The 9126-nt window shown below is 31.6% G+C and overlaps 1 protein-coding gene across 4 annotated transcripts in view; it reads right to left on the bottom strand.

Annotated features, from left to right (window-relative positions):
* Positions 1 to 9126, bottom strand: part of LOC106786215 (gamma-aminobutyric acid receptor subunit beta) — an 86881-nt gene that overhangs the window by 53541 nt on the left and 24214 nt on the right. The window lies entirely within an intron of this gene.

Below are 9126 nucleotides of genomic sequence, written 5' to 3' on the forward strand. Positions count from 1 at the left end.
ATATATTATTTTATTTGTCTTTTATTTTCAGTGTAACAAATTAAACGTACGATATTTTTTATCCGACCAATAATAATTGTATTATAAATTATAATTTTGCAAAATTTAGAGGAAAGAATAGTGTTTCCATTCTTCTATAAAAGTTTCTACTTGTATCTGTTTTGTAATATATATATTTTATTTTATTTTATTACTTGCCATTTTATATATTATTTTCAATGTAACGTTATTTATCGAACGATAATTTGTCCGACCAATAGTAATGGTATCCACGAGAAAGATTACGCTTTCGAAAATTTATTGACGATATGTACAATTCTTCCAACTTTTAGTTGCATTCTCTTTTGTTTCTTTTTTTTTGAAAAACATAGATTATTTTTATTTATAGAATGAAACGTACGTTGGATAAATAATTTGTCTTACCAATAGTAACGTACAATGTACACGAAAAAGATTCAATACTTTTGAAAAATTTATCGAAGTTACAAATACAAATACGAATGTTCGGTTAAGTTCGATAACAATGTATCCGACCAATAGCAATAGGTTTCAACCGTAACTACTTACTCGGGTTACTCTTTCTAAAAAGGATTTATCGTACTAGCGAGAGGTCGCAGAACGCGTTCAACTAAATCTCGTTGAACGATATCTACTCAGAACAAGCTGGCAGACCGCGATAATAGGTCAGAGGTTAGGCGTATCGATTAGAGTTGCACGAATTTCTTGTAACTCCTGTAAATGGGTTAACTTTAATAGCAAGAAAAAGGAATAACGTATCTTCGATACACTTGTACATATTCATTCATGTATATATATATAGGAGTGGGGAAGGTTGGGGGTGGAATGGGAAGAAATTTCTCGGACGTGAAAGATTTTTTTTATTCGTTCAAAAATATTAAACGACAAAGTTGACCATCTCTTATATTTTTTCATTTTTTTTTTCTTTCGTTGATCGGGTAAGTGTAAAATGGCAAAACCCGTAGTTGCCAACGAATGACATTTTCGAGTAGTAAGGAATTGAATATTCTGAAGAAAAGCCTTTGGGGTGAGTGAATGTCGGCCAGGGCCAGTATTTTGAACAGGAGATTCGTGCCACCTGTACGCTCCGTTGGGAAACCCGTCAAGGAAATGTCAGGGAGTAGTTGTACACGCCTTCGTGATTTACTTCTGAACTAGCTTGGATCTTTTTCGGAAGCAATGTGGAAAATCGAAGACCTTTTACTTTATTTTTATTAACGTTTATATAATATATATAAAGTTTTTGATATAACCAATGAATTATTACGCTTAGGTTGTTGTTGCTATTAAATAATAATTTCATCGTTTAATTTCAAATTAATTTCTTTTCGATAAAAATGTATACGACCAACAAGTTTATTCATTTAATTTTGCGAATGTATTTAACTCAAGTCCACGTATTATTGTTTAATCGTTTTATTATAGTGTTATACGTGAGTAATAATTTTTCAAAAAGTATATCAGAAAAATCTTTTCTTTTCGAAGAGTACTCGAGTTTTGTGTGTGTTCTTTATTATTTTGATCGGTTCGATTATCGATGTGTTGTAAAACACGTCATATACACGTGCCGGGGACGAATCGATAAAAGATAACTAACATAAGAGAATCCCTCGAGTACCGGAAGTACCACGAATTTCAATTTCTTAGATTTCCAAGAGTACTTGACCCTTCCTTCTGCCTTTACCTTTCTCATACTCTTCTTTAAGATCTTATTTCATACTTTTCTAAGACGTTCCTTTTTCACTCTCTTTCTTATATATATATATATTGTCCTTTTCTTATTTTATTTCTTTCTTTCGTTTATTCTTCGTACTTACGATAGAGTTATATTTTACACCGTGTATATACAACGTTACGATAAAATTCGATATCCTTGTGAAATACTCGCTTAGCTATATTTTCAAGTTCACGTCGAGTACGAACGTTAACATAAGCACGTGCATTGTATATATATATATATATATATACATACATAAACGTTTGTTTATATTTTATGATTTGTTTTTCTGTTCCTATTACTCAATCTGTGTTCTTCTAGTCGACAGTACAGTAGAGACGGTTGTTTCGTGTGCATCGATAAAGGAAATCCTCTTCAATAAATTCTTTTACAAATCTTCTTTATATTCTATAACATTGTATCAGTTTATTATAGTTTTGATTTGTATCTTCCTACTTCTACAAGCAGTTTGAGTGGCTTCTATCAAGAACAGTAAGTTTTATTTTCGATTATATTATTTTTCGAATATTTTTTATATGATCTTTTTTATTTGTCAGGATTATATTTAACGTTTAAGTACTCTGCGAAAAAAAAAATATAATAGAATTCGATAGTATTTTATAAGCACATTTTATTTTTAAGTATTTTAATCAATTATCTAATATATATTATTTAATTTTATACTATTGATTTTTAAAAAACATTAATTTTTGAATCTGTAATAATTATGAAAAACTTTTATGTAAGATATTATTATTTTTTAATGTTTCTTTTTTTTATTATTATTTTGTCAAATTATATATTTAACGTATAATTATAGTAAAAATGTAATAGAATCTATAGAATTTTATGGAAAAAAAAAAAAAAAAAAAAAAAMAAMAAAAMAAAMAAAMAAAAAAAATCCAACTTCCAAGTATTTTTCGTTGGTTTTTCTCTTTCGGTTTATCCTTTGGTTTCATACATCTATGTATTTTCTATCAAAGACCTACCTTCCGTGAGCTATTGGTTATGAATTATTCACGATGAACGATTCCCGAGAAGGAAAAAGATAGTAACATTGCTTGCCGGATGGTATATATAATTCGAGAAGAGTTTCGAATCGAAAATAAGAGAGATAGTGAAAGAAAAATAGATAGATAGATAGATAGATAGAGAAAGGAAGGAATAGATATATACGTAAAACAGCTTTATCGTTATGATTTACGCTAATTTCACAAGTACTGATTTAAGAATACAGAATAATGATGAGAATATAGAAAAGTGGGAGGAAGTTAAAAGTAATTCGAATGCATCCTTCCGGTCATCCTATCCCGTGTTAGCCCTTTTTCCTTTTCTTTTTTTTTTTTACTTTTATTTTTATTCTCAACTCACGAACGTTACTAGTTCAGCTCGTATTTCTTGTCTCCTTTTTTTCCTTTTCTTTTTCTTACTACCGCAATTCACGACTTTCCTTCTCTTCCTTCTTCTTCTTCTTCTTCTTCTTCTTCTTCATAATCCCTTAGGTATTTTCCTCTTGAAAAGTCGAAACTTTTCAATGTCCTTTCATTCTCTTTCTCTTTCTCTTTACTTTCTCAGTATCTTTCATGTAAAACTTTTTGTAAGTTCGAAGTAAAAAGGGCGTATCTTGTTTCACCCTTCCTATCTTCCTTCCTTCCTTCCTTCCTTCCTTTCGATTTTCTTTCTTTTCTTTTCGTATAGAAATAAATATGTTTATCAAAACATATAATATATAATAAATATTATAAATAAATATAATATAATATAATAGTATAAATAAATAATATATAATATAAATAATATATAATATAATATAATTTATAATATAAAATGTGTACACCAATTGTTTTTTTCTAGACAAATATTTCCAATCGTATTAATCCTTTTTTGTAAAAAAAAAGTATATTCAATTGTTAAAAATAATATAAAATATTTAATCGAATTGAAGAATACAATTCGATTTTGCGTATATAACGTTTAAAACGAATAGAAATTCTTGATATTATTGTAACACAATTGTGATGACAGAAAAATAGTATTAAGGATAAAATATTTTCTACGACTATAGGTGAAAGGATGAGGTAAATTTGACGAGATTGGGAAGTAAGGAACCAGAGGTTGGACGTTGACAAATGAAGGCATTGGGATTTGTCAGGAACGTGCAAGGATACGTGCTTGCACGTAACAAAACACCGATACAACGAACTATTATAAGTTGGATACGTCAAAAATATATCTTTTCATTTTTTCCATAATTTTTGTTTATTTTCAACTAATATATTTATTATTATTTTTCACGTGTACACACATTCATTTCTTTTTAATTTCTTCGATTAATTTAATTTCTCCATTTTTTCCGAGAAAAAATTTATCCACGAATAAATAAATGATATTTCCTAGCCCCCCCCCCCCAAAACAATCAAAAAAATAATTCAAACGTTTCCTACGTGTTAATCACCGTTTCATTAGTTATTTTCTATAACCATTATCATTATAGTCGGATTATTTATATCCTCGAGGAAGGATACGTTCGATGAGATTCGAAAAAGTTAAAAGGGAAAAAGTAAAAAGGGAAGAAAGATAAAAGGTGGTTACGGTAGAAGAGTGGTGTGAGAAGGGGGGGGTTGTTCTTTCCTGTCGAGCATCGTTAACTCGCGACGAGTGAGGCAATCAGGCGACAAAAAAAAACAAGTAGGAGGAGAACGGGGGGGGGGGGGGGGGTGAAAGGAAAGAAAGAAAGGGGAAGGGAATAAAAAAATGAAAAGACTGGAACTTTAGGGATCTCCTCCTTTTTCAAATGTTGAAAAATGAACGTGATATTCGGAAATTCTTTTTGCTTTTCTATAATACCCCACTCCTCCCCCACCACCATCACTTCCTTTTCCCTTTTTTTTTGTACTTCCGAGTTTTTCTGTTGGACGACCCTTTGAACCTACGCCTTCTTAAATTTTTTTTTCCGTTCTAAAGCGTTCGTTTTTTCGAGCAACTGGCCACAACTAACACGAAACCAACTGATCGTTTATTTTATGTTCATCCGTTCGAAGATAAATATACCCGGTAGAGTATGTGTATGTGTGTGTGTATTTTTTACGAATTTAACAGGAAGAAATACTTTGTTCGAATAAGGAAATAAAGAAATATCGGAAGAAAGAAGTATGTATGTTTATTTAAAATGAATATAAATTATGTATTAACCCTTTTTCATATTTATAAAAGATTATTCTCGACTAGTATTCGGTTTAAACAAGATAACGATGTTTATTTAAGTATTATTTGAGAAAATATAGGTTCACGGATGCTTTCAATAATACGTGCTTGCAAAACAATTGTCAATCTTTGATCTTAAATGCATCATTAAAGTGCATTATCATTGGATGCATCTTTAACGATAATTTGAATTCAACAATCCTTCCTATAGGAATATTATTTTCAATATTACGTATACTTTATATAAAATAAATCAATAATTTGATTTCACATAAAGTATACTTATATCTACTTTAGATAAATAAAAATATCATCAATAATTAATTTCTCGAAACCATCAGGGAACACGAGATAAAATGTTAAGGGTTTGTTTTACGGATCCAAAATAGCAATTAAATATTCAACGATGTATTATATTATACTAGTATCATTTGTTTAACTAACACTTTGTAAGAAGAAGAAAAGGTATATAAAAAAAGATAAATATAATAAAAAAAAAATATATATATATATATATATATATATTCGTGAATCATCCCTTTTACGGGGTATATTTTCTCAAAGTAGGATAATGTAGCTACTCGTAAGGGGTCGAATGATAATGCAAACTTACTAGGAAGAAGATGCAGAGCAACATATGCAGTATACGTAAAATACATACGTACATACATATACATATATATATATATATATATATATATATACGTAGTAGTATATACTCTCGGTCTCGCAAAATGTGCTTAGGAACCATCAAAGCGTACGGACTTGAGTTTGATCGTGAGCGTGAATGTGAACATGAGCATGAGCATGAACATGAGCATGAACATGAGTATAGGGTTGGAAGCATGAACGTACCTACCCCTAGAAAGACGCATTTATCTCGACTATTCCCCCATACGAGAGTAGGAGGAGGGTTAGAGTTACGTTCGCGAACGATCGAGCTTCATGAACTACCCTTTCCTAACTCCTCGCAACCCTTCAACGCCCATCACCTACCTCTACCCACCACCCATCATCCCTTGGATGGAGATTGCCACTTTCGACGCGGCCTCGTTTCCTCGAAATTTTAATACGCTTTTATAATTATACCGTATTCGTATTCTCTTTCTCTTTTACTTTCTCATTCTTTCATTTTTTTCCCCTATCTCTTTACTATTTTTTCTTTTTTTTTTTTTTTCATTACCACTCAACGATGCTACGTTACGAAGAGAGAAAAAAAGAAAGAGAGAGAGAGAGAGAGAGAGAGAGAGAGAGAGAGAGAGATAGAGGTTCTCATATGGGAATACCTTTTGCTCCATTATCTCGAATGATTTGAAGAAAGAAAAGCGTAACAATTTACATTTATTATAATGGGGCAAAAGTTACCAAGACCATAACACCGCGCCCAAGTTAACGATAAATCTCACTATGGTAGTATGCGTTAGTATACTCTTATATTTCACGTGAAAAGTAAAGACTTCCTTTTTTTCTTTTCCTTCTTTTTTTTTTTTTTTTTTTTTTATACCTATGTAATATATTTCGTGGATGGGGAAACGAGTTAAAATCTTATGCGGATAAGAGAAACTCGGGGAAGAATTTTTTTTTCTTCTTCTTTTTTTTTTAAGGAATAACGAGAGAAAGCGAGGATGAACGTGGATAAGTGTGTGAGTGTGTAAGTGTTAGAAAAAGAGAGAGAGAGAGAGAAAAACATATTGGTATATGGGGGTGGATGTTGAAACGTTATAAAACGCTCGTCGTGCGGTCCTTTTGACGAGAGTGGAAAAAAATAAAAAATAAAAAAAAGAAAAAGATAGAGAAAGAGAAAGAAAGAAAGAGATAGAGAGAGAAAGATACACACACACACATATATATATACAGCATCCGGTAGAATTCTATCGACGCGTCGCGTTCTTTCCAGTGTTGGTGAGAGCAAATCTGACGTCACTGGCCGCGTAAGCCTTCACCCCCTGTTGCCACCCCAGCCACCCTTTCGGCGGGTCTCGGTTCGTCGGTGTGACGGCCTCAATGTGGGTTATGACGATGGCAAGGGATACGCGCTCGGTTAACCCCCAGGGGCTGTGTACGTATTCGGATTTATTATAGATTGCGAGTAACCGAGAATCTTACCCTCCACCCTTCCACCCCACCCTTCCCGACCCTGCCGCCCCCATTCCACCTCTTCATACGTAAGAATCGTTAGTCCATTTCCCCCATGTAATTAATATTTGTTTCATTAATATTTTGTTATTGTCATTGATAATTTTCTATTTTATATGATTTTTTCTTTTAACAATTAATTTATTATATTAACATATATGTGTGTGTGGTAATATAATGTAATGTATTTATATTACAAGGAATTATAGGGTAGTTATATATAATTGTTTGGATATAATACGAATTTATGTTGATTTTATAAATGGAAAAAATGGTTCGAGAATTGGTTTGTTGTTGCAAATCGTTTATTTCATTTTTAAGTTTATTCGAGATAGACATTTGTATCTCTCGATAGTTCGAGTAGTCATATACTGTTATCTTTCTTTTCCTTTTTTATTATAGAATAAGAAGAATTACACGACAAGGGTCGGACACGCACCCTTTGTCGGATGATACGAATTTATTGTTTGTTTTGAAAATAAGAAATGGTTGGTACGAGTTTGATATGTTGTAAAAGCAAGTTTGCCAATAACCGAGAATTTATTCATTCAACATTTACGTTTCTTCTATAAAACTTTTGCTTCTATTTTTTTCTTTTTCCCTTTTTTCAAAAGCTCAGGATCGTATCAGGATTTCGTTTGAAACGGTTTTCTTCTTTTACATTTTCTTGTTTTTTTCTCTCTTTTTATTTTTTTCTTTTCTTTCTTTTTTTTTTTTTACTGCATAATAACAATAACGAAACAACTACTATCAACGGAAAGGAATGAGAAACGCACACTTGTCGGGATTGTAGAGAATTTATCATCGTTTTCGGTATACAGAAAAAAAAGTCTCGAGTTTTTTTAATGTGTTAGAAATATCGGGAAAATTTGTATTTAAAAAATCGTCCATGCAATTTAACATTTATACAACGAAAATTTGTACTCTCTCTCTTTCTCTCTCTTTAAAATTAAACTTTTCGATCTTACAAAGTTCTCTTTATTTCTATCGTACAAATAACGACTACAAAGACTATATACGAGTACAAGAATATATGTATATATGTATATATGTATATATGTATATGTATAATATATACCCGTGTCGGATGGTACGAATCTATCTTCGTTTTAGAACAAGGAGAGCTTGCCGGAGTTTGATGTGTTGCGCGTGGGTTGCATATAGAAACTTTATGAAATATGACATGACAATGAGCCAATGAGAAAGGTTTACTTGACTCGACTCGACTCGGAAGGATGGATGTACCCGACCGAGTACCACTACACGAGAGAATATATTTGCACGAACCATCGAAAGAATATTACAATGACGAAAGCTAAAGTTATATAACGCTCTTATCGATCTCACCGTATATCTATAACAAATACACATATATATATATACATGTACATACTCAAACACATTGTATTGGGATGATAAAAAGGGATGAAGGGTCAGAAGAAAGAAAGGAAGAACGTTTTTCGATGGAAGAGGAGGAGCGTGTCGATTATGCGGATACAAGTACCACTTGTACCCTCTTTTCCCCTTCCTTCCTTCCTTCCTCCCACCCACCCCTTTCTAACCAAACTTTTTCCCTTTCCCTAATACCTGCTCGTCGTTTTTCTATATATATATATATATAAAAAAAAAAGGCGCGCGTGTACGCGGCGGTATCGAAACGAGAAAAGTTCCAAACTGCGGACGGATAAAAACTTGTTCGAACTTTAAGAAGACAGATGGAAAGTAATCAAAACCATCTCTACTAACCACCGACCAATTCTTTCAACCTCCTCTCTCCTTCTTCTTTCTAAATCACCACACGTGAAAATTTCAATCAAGGGTTAATATAGGCTTGGATTTTTATTTATTTATTTATTTTTTTGTTTTTTCTTTTTCTTTTTCTTTTTTCAATCGATTAATTTTCTTATTGATTAGCGTATTATAAAACATTTGTTTTGTTTTTAATTATATAAGTATAGTTAAATAATAATTAATGTGTTAATCTTTTTTTTTTCATTTATGTAGAAATAGAAGAAAAATATTTAAAATTCAAAGCCCTCAAGTACTGTATC

Source organism: Polistes canadensis, unplaced genomic scaffold (genome assembly GCF_001313835.1).
Source record: "Polistes canadensis isolate GaletaPanama2010 unplaced genomic scaffold, ASM131383v1 scaffold_68, whole genome shotgun sequence".
NCBI classification, from domain to species: Eukaryota; Metazoa; Arthropoda; class Insecta; order Hymenoptera; family Vespidae; genus Polistes; species Polistes canadensis.